Here is a 21,754-nt window from a genome sequence, read left to right as displayed (position 1 = left end):
TAAAGGAGCTCAAGGCTCTGTGCATATGGCAAGTGGACAGGATCACTCCCTGCAGAAAAGGGGCTGTCCTGAGCAAGCAGGGATGTAGGCCACCCGGATCGTTCAGGGATTGCCCAGCCAAGGCCTGGCGTCTTCCCACCGAGGGCACAGCTGCCAGTGGAGGGCCCGTTTACCTGGGGAGGACCCCAAAGAGAAGATCCAGTGATTAACGGGAGGGAAGGGGGAGGGAGGAGCTCACCTGTGCATCTGCCCCAGGCTCCAGGCCCAGCAGGTGCTTGGGTGAGCAGCCCCTGCTCTCGTGTTTCATGGTCAGGGGAGGCTCAGAAAAGTCCCAGGAGGGGCACAGTTCACCCTGTGCCAATTCTGTGCTCATCGTGGGAAAACTGACACCCACTGTGTTATTTCCAGAGTTCATGTAACGACAGCAAACAGGCCCTGGAGGCATTCCACCGCTCTGCCTGCGGGGTCAGTCCTGGGATGCAGGGAGCCACCACGGGCACTTTCATCTCCACCCCAGACTTTCCTGGGGTCACCAGACATCCAGGTGTGCACAAATTCTAACAGAGCAAAGAAGCTGCACCCCCTCCCCAGACCATGACCGGGGTCAGGGGCTCCCCTCATAGCCAAGAGGATCTGCACTGTCCTTGGGGTAGGGGCCAAGATTCATGCAGCCAAGACTGTTTTGTTTTGCCAGCACAGGGTTTGTTTGTTTTTTTTTAAAGAAAATTTATTTATTCATGGAAGACACAGAGAGAGGCAGAGACACAGGCAGAGGGAGAAGCAGGCTCCATGCAAGAAGCCTGACATGGGACTCGATCCTGGGGATCCAGGATCATGCCCTGAGCCAAAAGCAGATGCTGAACCACTGAGCCACCCAGGTCCCACCTGCACAGGGTTTTAAATGTTGGCTAACTTGAAGATTTCATATGAAAACCCAGACTTGGGGGTACCTGGGTGGCTCAGCAGTTGAGCATCTGCCTTTGGCTCAGGTCCTAATCCCAGGGATAAGGAAGGAAGGAAGGAAGGAAGGAAGGAAGGAAGGAAGGAAGGAAGGAAGGAGGAGGAAGGAAGGAAGGAAGGAAGGAAGGAAGGAAGGAAGGAAGGAAGGAAGGAAGGCCCAGATTTCTGATTTATGGTGACCAATAGGAGGCTCTGAAGATTCTGGGGTCTGCCCTGTGGCACCCAGGAGCTGGGACAAACTGCAATAACACCCTCCCCACCCAGCCTGCTCCCCTCCCTCCGGGTCTGCCTCAGGATCTCCTCATTAACACCCTTACCTTCCCGGCCCTCTCCGATGAGTTTGAGAGCCTGACAACAGAGCCATCCATTTTCACACTGGCCCCCATCTCCTCTAGAACACCCATGACCCCCGGGGCCAATCGAACAGCAGATCATCCAAATCACCCAGGAAGATTTTATTTTTCTTGATTAAAATTTCCAAAGCTAACCCCACTGTGATTCTGAATTAAAATTTCAGAGCAAATTCACTGCCAGATGCCTTTGTGATCTCGGCTTCATGCTTTCCCAGCCAGGGGAGGGCAAAATCTGGTGACAGGCAAGAGAGCTGTGGCTGGGGACAGGATCTGGGTGTTCCCGGCTCCACCTTAGCAGGGACCCCACTGCCTGGCTCCTTTCTGCCTTCAGCATTTACCCATGGAAAAATAAGTGCCTGGCATAATTACACAGCATACTGTGTGTACGGATCTTGTGATATATAATACAGTAACAACTATAATGTAGGAATAATATAACCATGTGCAATTATTTCTATATTGTGCCTAATTATAACAGTATAATAAATAACATAAACATCCATGTGTACATATATTATAGAATTGCATGTATATGTAATTATTTGCAACTATGTCCCAGGTCCCCATGAAGCATATTTTCTAGAACAATATTTCTTCATCCTGGCCACAGAAGTTACTTGGGGGAGCTTTAAAAAAACACAAGCGCCTGAACTTCTGAATGAACTGGTCTGGGATGGGGTCTCTGAAAGCTCCCCAGGGGTAAGGAGAAGCACCTGCAGCCAGCCTGGGGCTGTCCCTTAAAGAGCTAGGCAGGAGCGCCAGGGTGCAGAGACCCAGGCCTGCCCTTTCCTGGGGGTGAGGGGCAGTGGGAGAGGCGCGGTGCTCACCGCCTCCACAGTCGAATGGACACAGGTGTGTGCGTCCATCCTGTGGGGCTTCCAGTGGTTTCTTTCTGCCCTGAGGGTTGTAAGTTAGCCCAGAACACCTTCTGCTCCCATGAAGAACTGCATAGTCCCCTCCTAAGCCCGTGCGTGGGCCTCTTCCAAACCCAGAAGGAACCAGGGGACACAGAGGGGACACCGTAGCTAGTAAAGTGACCCATTTAGGGGTGGCCTAAAGGTGACCTTGCATGCGCAGGAGGGGGTCCCTGCCTAAGGACCAGTGACACCGTGCGGCTTAGGGGAAGTGGGACACAGGTGGAAGCTGGAGCGGCCATTCCAGGCACAAGGGGTGCACCAGCTTTTCCCACAAAGGATGGCTGCTGGCCCCAGAAAGCTCACGGTCAGGGCAGCACGGTCCTCAGTGTCTGCATGTGGAAGGCAGGCACGTGGACAGCCCCCAGCGGAACGGGGCACAGAGCAGACATAGCGCCCACCACCCCACGTCCTGGCCTCGTGCGTCTGAGACAGTTCAAGTGCCCACTACTAAGAGCAAGCAGGATGCTGAGCCCCCGGTTACCTCCTCGGGGGCACACACAGGCCACTCCCCCGCTGCATTCCATCCCTGCTTCCTGAAACAGCACCCAGGCCTGAAATCTGAGAACCCCACTGCTCCCCATCTATGCTCCCATGGCCCTTTTTCTCCAAAGCCCTCCACCGCCTCGATGTGATCGTTCCCAGGGTCACCTCGCTCAGGCAGTCTTTCGGTGTCCATGCACACAGGGGCTCTGTTTATTCACTGCCACCCTCCGCCCCAGCAGTGGGGACACGGTGGGCTGGGCGCTCAGTGCACGGGGGGAAGTGGGCAGAGGGGCCAAAGCACAGGCCCCAAAGCGTCCTGGACAGGACAGTGACCTCTGCCGCCGCCGGGATGCAGGAGCACCTGCCGTGTTCCCGGATCTGCAGGTAGCCTCGGGGGCGGAGGGGTGGGGGGCAGATTCCAGGCAGGCACTTGAGAATTCGTTGTCTTTAATGGGTCACTTTACTAGCTACACAACATGTCTGCTGCTGCTGGAACCACGGGGCTGGTGACCCGTCGTGGACACACAGGTCTGAACTGTGAAATGCACACTACCCCCAGGGGGGTTAATTCCCAGAAAATCAAAGGGTGTGGGATGGAATTTGAGGACGTTTATACCCAACTAAAATCAGAGTCAAGTCCAGAAAGAGACCTGACAACCCAGAGAGGAAGGGCTCCCGTGCCCTGACCTCCTCGTGGGGGCCCTGCCACTGGACACCACCACAGCCCCTCACATTGGCCTGGGGGTGACGGTCGCAAAGGGACGTGTCTGCCACCAAAGTGCAGGTACAGATGGTGCCCCTGGATGGGTCCAAAGAGGAAAAGGCAGCCACCTGCACCCTGGTCCTTTGCAGGACGGCCCAGGAGCTCGAGGCAGAGACCTGAGCAGAAGGTCCTGAGCAATGAGATCAGCACACCCATGGGAAAGGCAAAGGCCTGGGAAAACATTTAATTATTAACTCCCAGGCAGGACTGTCAGGGCCAGGGCCAGGAAAGAGAGAGGGCACCTGGCCACGTCTGCATTTTGGGTAAACCACGAATGTGTTTTATTTTAAGTATTTCCCAAATGTTGCATGGGACATACTTACACTAAAAAACTATTCATTGTTCATCTGAAATTCGAACAGAACTGGGTGTCCCGCATTTTGTTCAGGGGACACCGCGGGGGACACAGGGGCCGCATGGATTCCTCACCCCACAGTGAGGGGGGGCTCCAAAGACAGCAGTGCCTCGAAACCCAGCCTCCCGCAGAAAAGTCAGCGCCAGGTCAGAGGAGGGAAGGTCACCTGCCACCCCTGCTCAACACTTCGGCATCGCTGGCCTCCGGGAGGGGGGGGGGTGCTATGAACACACAGGTCGGGAAAGTGCAATGACCCCCAGACGTGCTTGTCTCTCACGGGCCCCATCAGGGTGCCTCCAAACACAGAAAAACAGAAGTAATGACAGTAAAGGCCATTTTGACAAAGGCTCCATATTTCACTGCTACAGCGTTCCGGGGAAACACAGAGTGGTTCTAAGAAAACATAAAATCTTAAACTGGCTCCTGAGGCCCCTAACACCTCGGATGGGCGGGCAGCTAGTGTTCCCACTCACCGCTTCCACCGCCACGGTGAGCACACCACAGCTGACCAGGGACACAAGACGTGTTAATAAAAAAACAAACAAACAAACAAACAAAAAACATACCACCTCCTGGCTGGAACTGACTTTATCAGGTTGGAACTGCAGGCTTGTAAAGAGTGCAGGTAAAAATGCAGAGGTCCCACTGGCTTAATGCACACACGCACACACACATGCACACACACACACAGAGGGGAGCAGAAGAGGGTTTTTATTTTTACTCAAGTGGAATATCAAGTAGCACCCCCCACCCCGTCTGTGACACCCTGGTGACTGCTTGCTCACATCGTGCACTCGAATGTTGACAATTTGCTCGTCCTCAAGGCAGTGAGACCCCCAGAGGGCTACACGGGGACCACGCTGAGACTTGGAGCCAGGGCAGCCCCCACCAGAACTGGAGAAACTGGCACTGAGCACTGGAGGCACCCGCGCTGTCACACGCACTGCCTGAGCGACGGCCACAGTAGGACGGGGTGGCAGTGAGCGAGGGCCAGGGGGCCGGAGAGGTGCAGCCAGGAAGGCGAGGAGAGAATCGCCGCCCACCCGGGCTCTCCTGGCATCTCTGTGAGCAGCGTGACGGACAGATCCCACTTCCACGCCCGCCGCGTCCTGCTTACACGAGGTCTGTCTTCTTGCTCCTGCCACCTGTCTGCACCCCCATCCCCGCTGCTCCCACTGAGCTCCTCGCATCTACCGGTTCCGGGGGGTCCTCCCATCAAGCCTGGGCTTCAGCCCGGGTCAAGCCCCAAGCCCCCAGCTACACAGAATCGCCGTCCTCTTGACTCGGAGCCGGGGCCGCACCTGCCCGTGAACACACATCCGCGCGGCCCAGCCGGGGCTCTGAGAACTAATCACACGCACACACACGCCACAGAACAGATGAGACACCAAGCTTGTACACCAAGCTTCTCATGCACAGAGTAATAACACAGGTGGCTGTGGCGACACAGGGACCGCAGCTCATGCCCGTGGACGGGGACAGAACGCTGCTGGTAGCCACGGTGAGCAACCTCAGCAAAATGGTATTTGAATAAAGAGAGGTGGATGCCAAATGCAAAAATATGGCAAAATCATAAGATGTTTCATTCTGATGGTGGACATAGAGTTGTTATAATGCTTTTCTACCTTTCTATATGCTTATAATGCTTTTAAGTAAAAATAACTTTTAAAAAATCCAATGACTATGACCTAAGGTCTGTCTGTGATGGTCTTTCCAACACAAGCACCAGATCAATCAGGACTACTCCAGATTCTGAAAGGAGATGGGGACTAGGGAAGGCTGAGGGATGCCCAGTGGGCACCGGGGCACAGCTGATGCTTCTGGAAGTGCCATGCTCCCAGTGTTACCGAGAGGCCTTCTCAAGAATGTGGGTAAAGGGGGTCATTATTGTTCCTGACTTAAGAGATAGAGGGCAGCCAGTAGGGGACAAGGCCTCCAGTCCTTCCCGACGCTTCAAGGGAGGGATGGGGAGGCCCTCCACCAGCAGGACGGACTGCAGACATGCCCCTGGAGCTCCTCCCAGGAAACCTCTGAGACAGCCCACCCCACGTGGTGAGGAGCTTCAAAGTGGAGCTGCCCGAGAAGGGAAAAGCAGTGTGTGGCCCGGGGAACGGGAACTGGGGTCCATGCATCCCCAACTGGGTGCCAAGCATACTCCTCTCTAACAAGGAGGCTGACCGAGTCCCCACTGAGGGCTGGCGGAGAGGCCAGCTACTCCAGGCAGCTCCAGCTTGGGCAGCAATGTCTGTGGGGCTTTGCATGGGGCAGACACACCTTCGAGACGATGGGTTACCAGCGGCCAAGTCCAATTACTGAGTCTGGGAACTGGGCGCATCAGACAAAATTACAGAGCTCTGAGATTTCTAGAGAGAAACGAAATGTCATTGAGATCTGAAAACTAGCAGGTGTCTGGTATGGAAATGCCTTTACAATTTCCGTTGGGGTCTCACCAGCGTTCAGGGCCACTCCTCAGCATCAGACACTTGGGCAGGGTGGGCCATGTCACTGGCTCAGGACACCTGCTGCCCGTGGGTGGGGCTGCAGCTGCCCCAGTCCTACTATCACCTGTAATGACAGTGTTTAAGTTGAGGATGGGTTGTCTTTAATTCCTATTTTTGCAACGGTTGTGGGAATCCGGGTGTCCTCTGCACCCCTGACTTTGATTTTCCTAAGGGAGGGTCTGAAGGAATCAACTTTTCCCACTGGGGAGTTTAAAACTGCTGTGCCAACCTCCTGGCAGGAGATGCTGCTGTAGACTCCCTGTAAGACGCCCTTCCCACACCCTGTCCTCAGGACGCCAGGCTGCCCTGTGGCCCGGCTCCACCACCTGTGATGCCCCTCACGGTGTGGACGATGCCATGCAAACATCAAGCATGAGAGCCAGTCCTAAGAAGCCTAGCCAAACCCTACAGCGTGACCCGAGGGTCCAGAGATTTCCATCCCGGGGACTCCTAAGTTCAGGCTGTCCTGGGGCTCCCAGCCCCGCCGTGGACCTGGGTCAGGAGGCTGCCCTTCAAGTGCTCCAGGAGGCAGGGGTGCTCGGCCAGAGCTGGGAATGGGTGACAGCTCTGACACTGCCATCTGGCTTTTCTCAGGGACAGAGACTTCTAATCTGTGAGCAGCCCCCCTGGGCTGCCCTCCCCGGACCACCTCACCACCCGGCTCTCAGGGACCAGGGCAGGCCCCAAGCACAGAGTGTCTCCAGTGACCACTGCAGGGAGCCACCTTCCTTTGGTGCCCGCTGACCTGTCTCCAATGTTGCAGGGATGGATGGACAGATGGACAGATGGACAGGCAGGACAGTGTGAGCCAGGGAAGTGCTCAGATAAGACACCGGCCAACCAGGGTAAGCAACACTCACTGCCACAAGGGCTTCCCTTACTTCACTTCCCAATCCCCGGTACCAGAAGTCAATACAGGCACAACCTCCTTTCATCACATTTTGCCTTATGGTACTTCAGAGATACTCTAAATTTTATACGTGGGAGGTTGCGGGGACCCTGCACTGACCAAGTCTACCTGCACCATCTTTCCAACTTTTGTGTCTCTCTATCACATTGTGGTAATTCTTGCAACATTTCCAAACATTCGTTATGATTCTGTTCAGGTGATTTGTGATCACTGATTAGGACTCACCAAGTGCTCAGGTGATGGTCACCATTTTTTTTGCAACAAATGTTTTCTAATTAAGGTATGCAGACTGTTTCTTAGACATAATGCTACATTGCACACTTAACAAACCACGGTGGTAGTGCAAATCTAACATGTACAGGCACCAGGAAACCGAAACAGTCACCTGCCTCTTGCAATTGCAGCATCTCTAAGATGGGCCTATGGCCAGAGGCCCATGGTGCCTCAGGAACATCTGACACCACCATGTGCCCCCAAATGTGTGTCTACATGTCTCTAACACTTGTGCAAGGACAAGCTGCTTCTTCACACTGACATTGGAGCAGCAGAATTGTGGCTTGTTTTAAGTTCATAGAAAGTCAATGAAATTAATTTTTCAGAAAACTGAATTTAAATGGTTCTCTTAATTGTGATTTGAAATTACAATGTTCATGAATTTTAATACGTATATTGCCTTTTAATGGATAATTTGGGATATTTCAGTCACTATCGTTTTTGGAATCTTTTGAAAAATGTTTATTTTGATGGCCATTTTATTTTATTTTATTTTATTTTATTTGATGGCCATTTTAATGAAAAATCCATCCACATTCTGTACAGGTTAATATATTAAGTTTTTAATTATTTAGATTTTCTCAATGGAATATAAATTATGTGAAAACCTGTATTACTATAACATGCATATTAATTTTGCCAAACAGAAGGCAAGACAAATACATTTTACAGAATCTATAATAATTAACAAAGTGTTTATCTTATTATTTCCCAGAGATTGTTGGGTATCAACACAATACTCAAGTCTGTGATATAATAAAAATTCAGTCGCATTAGGAATAATGCTAGCTGTCAGTCACCTGAAATGGTAAACCTCCACACCTTTAAAATTTTGTTTTTATGAGGGTTTATCTGTGAAAACATATCTAACAGCCTGCTAGCTTGATGTATCACTTTAAACAGGAAGCACATAGCTCGTACACAGGGCCCCTAGGTGGACTCCTGCCCAGCTGCAAACATCAGGACAGTTGTGCCGAGGAGAGGCACTGACCGCTCCCCACACCCGACAGACTGCGGCCGGGACCTTCACTGAGCATACATCATGGTGAAGCCACAGGGGAGCAGGTGCCCAATAACACCAAGAGGTTCTGCTGGCCCAGTGTGGGGTGAAGCCCAGGGTCTTTGCCCAGAGTCATAGCAAGATACCTGGGACTGGAAGCTTACTTACGCAATAGACGTTTATCTCCCACAGCCCCGGAAGCCAAAATCAGAGATCAGGGGACAGGATGGTGTGGTCTGCTCCTGGTGAGGACCCCCTTCTAGACTGCCCTCTTACTGTGTCCTCACATGGAGGGAGGGAGGGCTCAGGTGTCTCTTCCTACAAGGACACTGATCTTCCAGGATCAGCCTCCCCCCCGCCCCATGATGATGTCATTTTACCATAATCACCTGCTTAGTGGTGCCGTCTCCTAATATAGCCTCACTGGGACTGGGGTCAGGGCATCAACACAGGAACTGGGGTGGACATAAGCATTCAGTCTCTACTACCAGGGAAGGCCCGCCTCCACTCTGGAGACCTCTGGCAATGCTGGGGGGCCTGGTCGGGGCTGTAGTAATGGGTGTGAGGGAGCATCCCCGGTGGGCACCTGAGGTTCCAGTAAAAGGAGCATCATGTGCTCAGTGCCACCTGAGCTGTGCTGTGTTACCCCAAGGGGCAGATGGCTGTCAGGATTCCCAATACAGCCATACGCACCGGCACACAGGAAGCTCCCCAAAATACAATAGCAGCTGCTGCCACCATCATCCATATCAGCCTGCCAGCCCCCTCCCTGACCTCACACAGCAAGAAGGGTGCCCAAGAAAGGTCTCAACACCAATAAGGGGAGGCAAAAGCTATGGGTTTGGAAAGCGTGCTTTCTCATGGAACATAGTTTAAAAGAAGTAGCCTTTTAAGCATCTTCACAGCATTTCTAGGCCATTGTGAGAGAAAGGGCCACCTGGTGAAGCTGGGGGAGTTCCTGGTGGAGCAGTGGGGCTAGGGATGCAGGGAAGCCAGAGCAGCAATCTACAGGGCAGGGAACAGTGAAGTAAGACTGGACACGAAGGCCTTGGGAGATGTGCAGAAGGTCCCTCAGAGTATTCTGGAGCATGGGATCAATGCATGCATGTGACAGACCTATCCAGGGCCAGGGAACAAGGCATCTGAAGGGTTAGAGGTAATAATACCCACCAACCACATAGGTCCTGGAATATGCAGTTCCCACCAGCCAACCTGGAAAACCTCACAAATCAGGGGCACTAAGCACACAGAATTTGGCCTCTAGAGTGGGAAATATTCAGGCCAAGACTAAATGCTACCACGATCCCAATGGACACATGCTGAAGCCAAGATCTGAAAGACCCAAACTGTTTTTAAGTGACTTAATGGAATCCCACAACAAAGGTCAAGAATACATATACATATTCAAAAACATACAGACTCAAGGTAAAATTCACAATTCACGAAGTTTAGCAATAAAAAGGTACAAACTTAATCAAACAATAAAAAGTTACCAGGCATGTAATGAAGCAGGAAAACATGACCCATGATGAGGAATGAAATCAATATCAAAACTAACCCAAAACTGACACAGGTATTAAAATTAGCAGGCAAGGCATTAAGAAGTATATTAACTGTATTCTTTATGTTCATGAAAGACAAAAATTAAATAAATCAAATTTCCAAAGATGAAAACTCTAATACCTAAAATGAAAAATACACTGAATGAGATTAGGGGCAAATTAGACATCAGATAAAAAGACTTGTGAAACTGAAGACATAGCAAAATAAAATACACAGAGAAAATAGCAACAAATTATAATAAAAGAACAGATTATCAGTAAGCTATGAAACAGCCTCAAGCAGTGTAATGTATATATAAGTGGAGTCCCTGACAAAAGGGAGGGGTACAGAAAAGCTGTTTGAAACTCTGGCCAAAAATTTAAGCCAGTAATAACACAAATTTAAGAGAAGCTATAAAGCCAAAGACTCAAAAGCTCAGTGAAACCCAAGAACCATAAAGTGGGGGCACCCAGGTGGCTCAGTTGGTTAAGCATCCAACCCTTGGTTTTGGCTCATGTCATGATCTCAGGGTCGTGAGATCAGTCCCCACATCAGGCTCTGTGCTCAGTGGAGCGTCTGCTTAAGATGCTCTCTCCCTCTTCCTCTGTCCCTCCATGCTTGCTCTCACTCTCGCTCTCTCTAAGAATAAACAATCTTAAAAAAATCATAAAGAATACTACACCAAACTGCATCATAATAAATCAAAACTAAAGCTAAAAAGAAAAATCTTAAAAACAGACAAAGGGTTAAAAAAAAATAAAGATCTTTTATATCCAAAAATCAAATTTAAGAATGACAGCAGATTTCTGGTTGGAAACAATACAAGTGAGTGGGCGATGGAAGAACATCTTTCGCCAACTGATATGAGAAAAGGCAATACTAGAATTTTATGACCAATGAAAACATCTTTCAAAGATGAAGACTTTCCATACATGTCAAAGTGCAAGACCACATGACCAGTGAGGCTTCCCTATAGGAAATGTTAAAGGAGAGACGTCAGGCAAAGGAAAGAATAACCAGAAAAATATGAAACGACACAAGAGAATGAAGACAATTGGATGTGATGACCATAGGGGTAAATACGTGCTTTTCTCTATTTCCTTATTTATTTGGGGGAAAGGGCAGAGGGACAGGAGAGGAGAGAATCTCAAGCAGGCTGCACACTCAGCACAGAGCCAGACACAGGACTCATTCTCATGACCCTGAGATCATGACCTAAGCCAAAATCAAGAGTCAGATGCTTAACCACCTGAGCCACCCAGGCACTCCATTCGCTTTCTCTTATTGAAACCTCTCTAAAAGACAACTGACTCTTAAAAAAAAAATAAAAAAGAGTGTAGGATTTATAAAATAAGCAGAAAAAAAAAGCACATGACAGTGGCAGAGAACTAAGCCAGATGCAAGAAGTATGTCACTGGGAGGTTCTCAACAGCCAGTGTGATAGCCCTCCAAGACAGGCTGGAATGAGATAAGGCTTTATTAGAAGCCCTTAAGCAACCAATGAAATAACAAAACAAAGAGTTACAGGTATCAGGCCAACAAAGTAGAGAAAATGAATCACAAAATTCTATCAGTCTTAAACAAAGACAGAAAAAGGTGAACAGAGACCAGATGAGACAAGCAGAAAACACATAGCAAGGTGACACATTTAAACCAAACCATTACCATTTTCACATTAAACATGACCCAACTCTGAGCTTTCTACAAGAAATGCACCTGAAGGGGCACCTAGGTGGCTAAGTAGTTGAGCGTCTACTTTTAGCTTAGGAGGTGATCCCGGGATCCTGGGATCAAGTCCTGTATCAAGCTCCCTGCAGGGACCCTGCTTCTCCCTCTAAGTCTCTCTCTCTCTCTGTGTCTCCCATGAATAAATAAATAAATATTTTTTAAAAAGAAATGCACATTAAAAATAAAAATGGCTGAGGGGCGCTTGGCTGGCTCCAACAGTGGAGTGTGCAACTCTTGATCATGAGTTCAAGCCCCACGTTGGGAGATCACTAAAAAAATAAATAAAGTTTTTTAAAAAGGAGGAGGGTTTTAAAAAATAGGCAACAAGTAAAAGGATAGGAGAAGACATGGCACATTAATACAAATCAAAGGAAAGCCAGAGTAGTTATACTATTTTTATCAGAAAATTGAAGAGAAGGAAAATTATCAGCTCATCCTATGAGGCCAATGTCACTCTGTTCCTAAGACACACACACACACACACACACACACACATACACACACACACACACAATATCTTTCGTGACTATAGAGGCAAAAGATCTAAACAAAATTTTAGACAGTGAAATCCAACAGAATGTATTTCATGACCGTGGGTGATTTATCTCAGGAATGGGAGGTTGATTTAACATTTGAAAATCAATGTAGTTCACCATAGTCACAAACTAAAACTAAAAACCATAACGACCATCTCAAGAGCTGCAAACAAGCTTTTGACAAAACGCAACACTGATCCGTGGCACAAATGCTCAGCAGACAAGGACCAGAGAGAAACTCTCTCGACCTGAGAAAAGGCGTCTCTGGAGAGCACACAGCCAACCTCACACTGTCAGTAAAAGCCTGAGAGTGTTCCCTCAAGACAGGGATGCCTGGGGGGTTCAGTGGTTGAGCATCTGCCTTTGGCTCAGGTCGTGACCCCGGGGTTCTGGGATCGAGTCCCACATCGGGCTCCCTGCGGGAAGCCTCCTTCTCCCTCTACCGTGTCTCTGCCTCTCTCTGTCTCTCTCATGAATAAATAAATAGATAAAATCTTTGGGGAAAAAAATGGGGACAAGACAGGGATGGTTTTCTCACAGGTCCTGTTCAATAAGACAGCAAAAAGCAACACATCCTGATCGGAAAGGAAGAAATAAAACCGTCTCTGCAGACGATGTGATTGTCCGTGTAGGAGATTCTCTGGAATCCTCGAACGAGCTACTAGAGCCAGAAGTGGTTTTGAGCAGGATTGGAGGATGCAAGATGATTAAGACGCGATCCACTGTGTTTCGCCACAGCTGCGGTGAACCCCTGGAAATTGGCATTTAAAAGCAAATCCACTTAGAATATCAACTAAAAAATACAACAGGCTTAGGGGAACCCTGACGAAAGATGTGTAAAGCCTACACGTGGAACACAGCAAAACGCTGCGGAGGGAAATAAGGGTGTCAGTGAGGAGAGACCGCCTTCCCTCGCGGCCCCCCAAAATTCAAGCTCGGCAGGCCCATCAAGCCATCAGCCCAGGACTTCCCAGAGCTGACAACCGGCATCCGAGCTGACAGCGGCCGGCTGTGTGGGCATGACAAGGCATTCTGCTGACTTTCCTGGGGACAAATGTTATGATTTCCATTTTGCACGTGCAAAAAAAAAAAAAAAAAAAGTGACCTGGGAGCAAAGAGCTCCGGGTATCCCTCCTGCAGATGTCCCTGGGACCAGGCGTGCCCCCACCCCACCAACACCGTGTTAGTTATAAGACAAAGCCGCAGGGTACAGAAAACGTGCTTTTCTTTATTTAAACGGACTCTCCCTGCTGGTGCGCTGTATCGATAGGTACAGGATGTTAGCAAAGAGGACGGAGGAAGCCGTTTCCACGCAGAAATGTGGAGGCGGTGACAAGCGTTGCTAATTTATGGCCAGGGCAGTTAAAATAGCTTTTCCTAACAGGGCAGGAACAGAAGAAATGCGAGAAAACACCAAGCTCCTTACCTAAACCCACCAAACAATGCTTCACACAAGAAGTCCGCAGCTCAAGTCCGAGTTGCAAAAACTAACCAAACCCCACCCCCTCCAATGCTCAGTTCCTAATTAAAATAGACACAGGCTTCTGGAGAACACCTACAGACGGCATGTTTGAGAAAGCCTGTCAATCCACAGCAGTAAACCACACCACACCAGCCCACACGCCTACGCGGATGGGCTTCATATCAGCCCAGAAAATGGAAGCTTCTAGAAAATACTAGAACCACAACCGGACAGAATTGACACCCTGGGCAGCCACCACCTGTAACACTCAAGCAGAGCCCTGCAGAGACATGGAAACACCAGGGGGGTAGGACAGCACCCTATACAGCACCCCCTTCCTGCCATGGAGGCCCCGAATGCATCTGGCTACCTAGTGTATTTTTTACTACGAAGCAAACTTCCTTATCCTCACAGCAGACAGGCCACATCCCTGCTCCCTCCTGAAATCCCACAAAAAAGAAAGGCAGCAAAGGGATGTATTTTAAACACACATGGACACAGAGACAAACAGAAACAGAGAAGCTAGGAAAGCCAACAAGAGTGGCGAACACAGTGCCTCCAGGGGCCGAGCAGCAGAGCCAGCCACCAGAGCTGGCCACCAGCAGCACAGAATGCCAGAAAGGCTCAGGGATTTTACTGCAGGTCCCCCAGGATGGGCTGAAGGCAACAAGACCCATTCCAAGTTTGTCCAGGTCACAGGTGGATTCCCAGGTGCAGTCCTCCCACCCGGCAGCCAGGTGACCGACTATACTTGTCCCAGTCAAACAAAACAGCGGATGTCGACATTCTGGGAAGGACACGCCAGGACATGGGGGTGTGGAAGCACGCAGATAACAAAACGGGATGAGAATCCGTACGTGGGTGCAGGGATTCCCCTTATATGGATCCCAGGACTCAGGACGTCCCTGGGGAACGTGATAAAGCCAAGAGATGAGATGCACAGACACCAGCATTTGGGGTCCTCAGGGACATGACCAAACCCCACCCCATGACCCCCTGTGGGATACCCAGCAGCCTGTGAGGCCTCACCGTGCCCACCTATATCACACAGCCAATGGCCCTGGAAATATAAACAGCCAAAGGTCCTGACCCCAACCAAATTCAGAGCATGACAGAGAAGGCCAGGGAGGTAAAGTTGAGGGAATCTACTAGAAACCACAACAAAAAAGGCAGAGAGATGGGGAAAAAAAAAAAAAAAAAAAAAAAAACAGGAGAAAAGAGGTAACAATATAACAGGCTCAGAACTTTTAGGGCATAACTAAAATCAGTTCTAGAGAAGGAAGAACAGAAAACGGGGGGGGGGGGGTGGGGAACCCATCCATAAGCATTTTTAGATGCAATCGAGGAACAGCACATTGACCGTGAAACAGCACTTGTGCCTGAAAGTGGGCAAAGGTTTAGGATGTTATTGTAAAAACATGGTGCTGGTTTTTTCAAAGCATGGTCCACCCTCAGGGGGAAAAAAGCCTCCACTAGCAAGCAGCATGTGCCCTTGAAGCATGGCAATCGCCAATGCAGGATGTCTCGCGGCGGACAGGCCAGCATGCCCACGGGCAAGAGGGGCTGCCATGGGACAGGTGTCCACTACGGGGGACGTGCCGGAAGGTTCCATGGTGAGGGCGACTTCCCATGCCTTCCAAATTAATGGAATTGGTGCAAAACAGAAACCAGAGCTGTGAGGTTGCATATGGACCACTGGCCTCAGATCTGGACCCCTCCCGGGAGGCTTCAAGAGGCTCAGATCTGGGGTGTCTGGGTGGCTCAGTTGGTTAAGCATCTCCTGTCAGCTCAGGTCACGGTCCCAGGGTCCTGGGATCAAGCCCTGCATGGGGTTCCCTGCTTCTCCCTCTGCTCCCTGTTCGTGCTCTATCTCTGCTATCTCGGTCCTCTCTCTCTCAAATAAAGAAATAAAATCTTTAAAAAAAAATTAAAATAAAAGGTTCAGATCACAATGTCCACCAGAGTGGGATCTGCTGAATCAGACTCTCTGGTGACGGTGTCGGTGAGGAAGAACTGGAATTTTAGGAAGAAATCGACCCCAAGGAGTCCCATGTGCAGCCATCTCAGCACTACGGCTGTGTTCCAACCTGCCACTAGGATTAGGGACCCCCTGCAGCCACCCCCCCATCACCACCCCCAGCAGCCCCAGCTGCCATGCCCTCCTGTTTACAGGGGGCACTTGTGAAGGCAAAAAGGGTTTTGTCTTCATGAAGGGAAAAAAAAAATCTACTTTCCTGCAATTTCCAGGGACTGGAGCTGGTTCTGCAGCCTTCTGGGGGCTGAGGGCTTCTCCTCCCCCTGGGAAAGCCTTCTTTCAGGGAAAAGGAAACATTCCCGCGCAGGCTGGTTCCATCCCAGGCTCCCCACGCCTGCTGGGGGCTGGTCCTCCGGGGGCCTCCGGCATTTCTGCACATCTGGCGAGGAGGGGCACTGACTCTGCCTCGGAGATGTCCCGGTCCCCAGGGCTGCTGAACACAGCTCCTGCTTGTGGCAGAGAAAGCAGCAGGTGTCCGTTCTCTCACAGCCCCGGGGGCCAGAAGTCCAAAGTCAGGCTGCGAGCGGGTTCCTTCTGGAAGCTCTGCCAGAACACCTGTCAGAGCCTTTCTCCTGCTTCCTGTAGGCAGACTCCGGGGCGGGCTGGCTGGAGACAGCTGTCTTCTCCCTGTGCCTTCACATCATCTTCCCTCTGTGTCTGTGTCCAAATTTTCTTTTTTCATAAGGACACTGGTCATATTGGGTCAGGGCACCCTAATGACCTCATCTTAACTTGGCCACCTGCAAACACCCTACTTCCAAGGAAGGTCACATCCACAGTTCTGGCCACCTGCAAAGACCCTACTTATCCAAGGAAAGTCACGTCCACAGTTCTGGCCACCTGCAAAGACCCTACTTTTCCAAGGAAGGTCACATCCATGGTACTGGCCACCTGCAAAGACCCTACTTCCAAGGGAGGTCACATTCTAGTCCTGGCACGCTGACTGTCCAGAGCACCAGCCTCAGTTTCCCCAAGTCCAGTGCTTCCCTTTCATGATGCAGCCCACCGTGTGTAGTACCTTGAGGCCCTGTCTGCATCACTGTGTGGGAATCTGGGCTCAGGGAGCCAGGATAGAAAGCTCATGTTCTGCCTCCCATTGCTGCTGTGAGTGATAAACTGATCTTTCTCTCCTGACCCGGGGACTTCTGCCAGCATCACAAAACTGTGGCAGACTAACAGGTTCTTGACACCATATCCATTTGCTCCGGTTACAAATTAAGGCACCATCCTTAGTATTTCAAAGCCCAGGTCTCCCTAGCCATCCCTGAGACCTGGCAACTTCACCTCCTCAATCGCTCTCCAAACCTGCCCGCTGCCTCTCACCTTCCCTGCTGCCAGCACTGTGTGCACCATCCTGCCCACATCCAGTCAGCTGCCTCCCCGTCATACACCTGACAACAGCCTCGATCACCTTCGGCAGCCATGCCCCCATCACAGCGTCAATCAGACATGCCCCACAGTCAAGTCAGGTCAGGCTCCTTTACTCTATATCATCAGTAGATGCCTGGCTTCCCATCAAAGTAGCAGAAGCCAATCATCGTGAACACTAATTGAGGACTACATGCTGTACGTGCATCATCTCATCTAATCTAGACAACAATCCAACGGGGGCAAGTAGTACCCCCCAGCTTACAGACCTTGCGTGGAAGTGAAGGCACAGCAAGATTTAACTGCTTCCCAAAATCACACAGCTACTGGCTGATGTCAGAGACCATGAGGTTAAATCGCAACCCACTGCTCCCTCCCACTGACAGTCTGTATTAGGCAGACATTAGGGTAGGATCCTAAGGTGGATTCAAGGTGGCCACACACTCTGCAAACTCCTCCTGTCAAGAGGAGAGCCGTACTTCCCATCTCCTTGAACTTGGTTTAGGTTGGTCCAGCGGCAGAACTTGGCAGAAACGAAGCCACGAAACTCGTGCAGCTGAGCCTTCAGAGCGCTGGCCTCCATCCTCCCTGCTCGGAACGCTCCACCTCTTGCAAGGCAGCTCCCATGTGAGGAGTCCACCGACCCTGAGCACATCCTAGACAGAGGGAGCGCATGGGAGAGCACCAGCCCGGACTCCCGGTGCCGGCTGATTTCTGACTGAAGGCCCGACCCACAGAACCAGAAGCAGGTAAAGGGCTGTTGTTTCCCATCCCTGTAGGTGACATTCTAGGCCAGCTTCTTGGCTAGACTGGTGTTCACTCCAAGCGAGAGGGGCAGGTACGTCTCTGCTACCTGATGCACGGTGCTGGGCACCGAGCACACAGTCTCCACACGCCCTCAGCTCTGATGTACGTCCCGGCACCTGGGGAAGCTGTCATAGGGACCACCAGCACCCAGGCTGAGGACTCCTCAGTGTATCTAAAGAACAGGAGGAAAGCAGCCCCCACCCCACATCCAGGCCGTGAGTGCAAGGACACTCCCTCCTGAGTCCTGAACCAGCGGGAAGGACCAGAAAAGCCCACGAAGCTCTCCATCCCCCAGAACACACCACCCCTCTGCAGGCTGAGGATTTCCAACCAGGACCTGCATGGGTCCTTCCAGAAACAGAATTCTCTCCCTCTAGGGAGGGGGGACTGCAAGGTAACCAGAAAACACAGCTGATATTTATTTATAGCTGATGTCTGGGAAGGCACAGGTATGGGAATAATTGACAGAAAGAACAGACCAGATGAATCGCCCTAGCAACCAGGTAGAGCGGTAAAGACAATGAAATTAATTGTGTGCAAAAGTCAAGATGGAACAGGGCAGGGCGTGAGCGCACGCTGGTGCCCTGGGACCCTGTCCGTCCATCCATCTGTCCATCTGCCTGTCCATCCATCCATCCATCCACCCCACCTCAGTGGCCCAGGGCCCACCATATTCCCACACCCTGCCTGGTGCTGAGGTCACCAGGAAGTGAAACCAACTGGGTGGAGCCCGGGTCCCTGTGGTCTGCCAGGAGCCTGACCTTTCCCGCTTGTGCTATGGGAGGGCACCCAGGACCCAGTGACCACAGGTGGAGAGAGAACAGACAGGGCTCTCCTGACTGCAGGATGGACACATCCAACGCTTTGGCTTGAAACCATCAACCACTCATTTTCTCTACCACCTTTATTGCAGGTCCTTGCTCCCAAGCCTCCTCTTAACACTCCTTGGCCTCCCCCAGGCCACCAGCAGGCACCTTGCCACCCCCACGGGTTTCCTGCGTAACATCCACTTCCCTTGGCCCCATTCCAGATTTAGTGGCATTATCCCAGTGCCTGGTGCATCACAGATAATCAACCAGTGTCTGTGTTAGGCGTGAGCCCCACATACCTCAGAGAGTATCACCCCTTTAGCCCACAGATGCCCAAAGAGGATGCATTATGAGTCCAACATCGCACAGCTGGTGGGTCTCAGAGGCAGACTCTGGACCCAGACCTCCCTTCCCAAGCCTTGACCGCTGGGCCTGTGGCTTCTCTGGGTAGACACACAAGGCCAGAGCCTGGAAGCTAAAGCCTGGGGTTCCTCCACCACATAGATCTCAAAGCCCCCAGCCTGGGGCGGGGCTGACCGCCTGCTTACAATGATAGGAGCAGGTCATGTCTGAGCAATCAGACCAACTCCAGATGCTAACCAGGCCTCCAGAGGGACAGCGCAGGGTGGTCCTGTCCAGGAGGGCAGCTCTCCCTCCCAGCCTGGCACAGACCACATCTTCGAAGATGCTGCAAGAGGTCAATACGGAAGCCAAGCAGCATCAGGTGCATCCCGGTGCAGCCCCACCCAGAGCACCACCTGCACACGAGGAGAAATCCAGCTACCACCACCGGAGCCACCTTAAAGCTCTGTGCTATTTCTCTAGCATGCTCTCATCCAAGCTGGGGATAAATGCTCTATAAACTCCTGGGAAGACATTGGTCACGGCTCCAAAAGGCTGTGTTCTTGCAGTTAGTCAACAACTGGGCCCTGGTGATGTGGGATCAGTACTTGGTGAAGGGGGAAGGGAAGGAGCTCTGCTCCTGAGGTCCTGGGGGCCAGAAACCCCGTAAGGATGTCTGTGCCACTTCTCAGAGAAAGGGTCAATGGGTCACCACTGCTTACAAGCTGATGTGTTGGGACCAGTTAGGAGTCAATGGTTACAAGACAGAGTGCTAACAATGAGGGCACAGGAATCCTTCTCAGGGAGGATGGGGGTGGTTCTATGTTGGTTATATTGAGTTTGCGGGGTGTATTAGTCAGCTCTGGCTGCTGTAACAAACACCAGACGCTCACTGTCCCCTGGTCCTGGAAGCCAAAGCCTGAGGTCTAGACGCAGGCAGGGTGGGTCCCCCTGAGGCCTCTCTGAGTGTGTGTGGATGCCCATGCTCTCCCTGGATCCTCCCGGGGTCATCCCTCCATGTGTGTCTGTGTCCTGATCCCCTCTTCTCATGAGGACCCTGGTCACACGGGATCAGGGCCACCCCAGTGACCTCATCTTAACTGAATCACCTCTTCAAAGCACCATCTCCAGATACAGCCACATTCTGGGATTTGGGGTTTAGTGCTGCACCATACACATGTTGGGGAGACATGACTCGGCCTGCTGCAGTGCTCCCCCTGGTGTCTCATACTGGGCCCATGCTGACAGCGCCACTCGTAAATGATGGGGTTGCATAGACGAGCCGGTACTGACGCGTCAAACAGAACAGCTGTTCATGCCATAACTCACACACATGATGCCACACCCTGATCACTGGGAACCCAGTCTCCCTGAATTTCGGAACAAGATGACACTGTGACCTCCCAAGCTGTCCCCACGACGAGCAGAAGGACCAGAATCCGAACCTTCACGGAGATGCCTTCACAGCCAAAAATCGCAAGGCACGGGTTAACAGAACAGTGTGTACCTGCCTACCCATGGAAGTATCAGGAAAATTACTTAATCAACCCAATTTTATACTTTCTGCGTTCAGTTATTACTAGAATATTCACTCACAAATGCAAATTGCAAGGAAATCTATATTCATTAAGGCTTTCTCTTTCCTAGAGTTTTTTATCAAGCCATCAGGAGGCTATCAGCTCATAAAGGTGACAGGAAAAAGCCAGACCCCAAGAACGCAATCAAGCCTGCTTAATTAAGTCATATGCAGGGCGCCCGAGGAAATAATGAAGTGCCTTTTGCAAAATGTTATAGCTTTACTGGGGGAATGTTCTTCAGCAAACATAAACATCCAGTTCCAACAAAAGCTCACTCCTCCTTACTACCTTAGAGAAGTCTGTGGAACCGCACCTGGTTATCTGGAAAGTACTAGGGAAAAGGGGCAGTAAAATCCTTCCTCTCTTTGCGTTGGTTTTATTGCATGGTGTATTAGCTCACACAGGCCGCAGCCACACCTGCTGGATCATACCTGCCTCCCTCCCGCCGGGCGCTGGGGCCCACGGTGGCAGCAGCTCCCACAGGAGCCGGGCTTCCAGGCTGGCACCCCGGCCCATGGGCTCTGTGCCCATCTCACCACAGCCTTGCAGTGATTCTAAGTCAAAAGGGACTTTTTTCTTTTTGCCAGACAGCTATACCCACTCCCCGGGTCACCTGCCGTCGGCAGAACTACCCCGTATCCCAGGGCTGGACGTCGAGCAAGGCATCCCAACCCCTCCTGATGGCACACACAGGAGGAGGCTCTGGGCTCACACAGAACACGGCCTTGGGACTGCTGGCCACGTGTCCCAGGGCCCTTGCCACTTGCCGCAGGCCCCGGTGTGGCAGCCAGGGCGGGAGTCCGTGGGGCTGGATGGCTGTCAGCACTGCCTCCTGCTCTGAGCTCTCTGCCTAAGGCCTCCACCTAACCTGGCTCTGTGGTGCCTGATTCCTTTGCTAGAGATGCTGTAACAAAGCACCACAAACAGGTGACAACAGACTCTTATCATCTCTTGGCTCTGGAAGCTGGGTGTTCCAGATGGATGGGTCGACAGGGCAGGTTCCCTGGTAGACCTGCTCCAGCCTCACTCCTTA

General features: G+C 51.3%; 1 protein-coding gene across 3 annotated transcripts in view; it reads right to left on the bottom strand.

The window, feature by feature from the left end:
• Window positions 1–21,754, bottom strand: part of SHANK2 (SH3 and multiple ankyrin repeat domains 2) — a 480,960-nt gene that overhangs the window by 435,791 nt on the left and 23,415 nt on the right. The window lies entirely within an intron of this gene.

The sequence above is a fragment of the Canis lupus genome, chromosome 18, assembly GCF_003254725.2.
Source record: "Canis lupus dingo isolate Sandy chromosome 18, ASM325472v2, whole genome shotgun sequence".
Lineage (NCBI taxonomy): Eukaryota > Metazoa > Chordata > Mammalia > Carnivora > Canidae > Canis > Canis lupus.
Note: the sequence above shows the minus strand (reverse complement) of the source record. Positions and strands in the feature narration are given on the sequence as shown.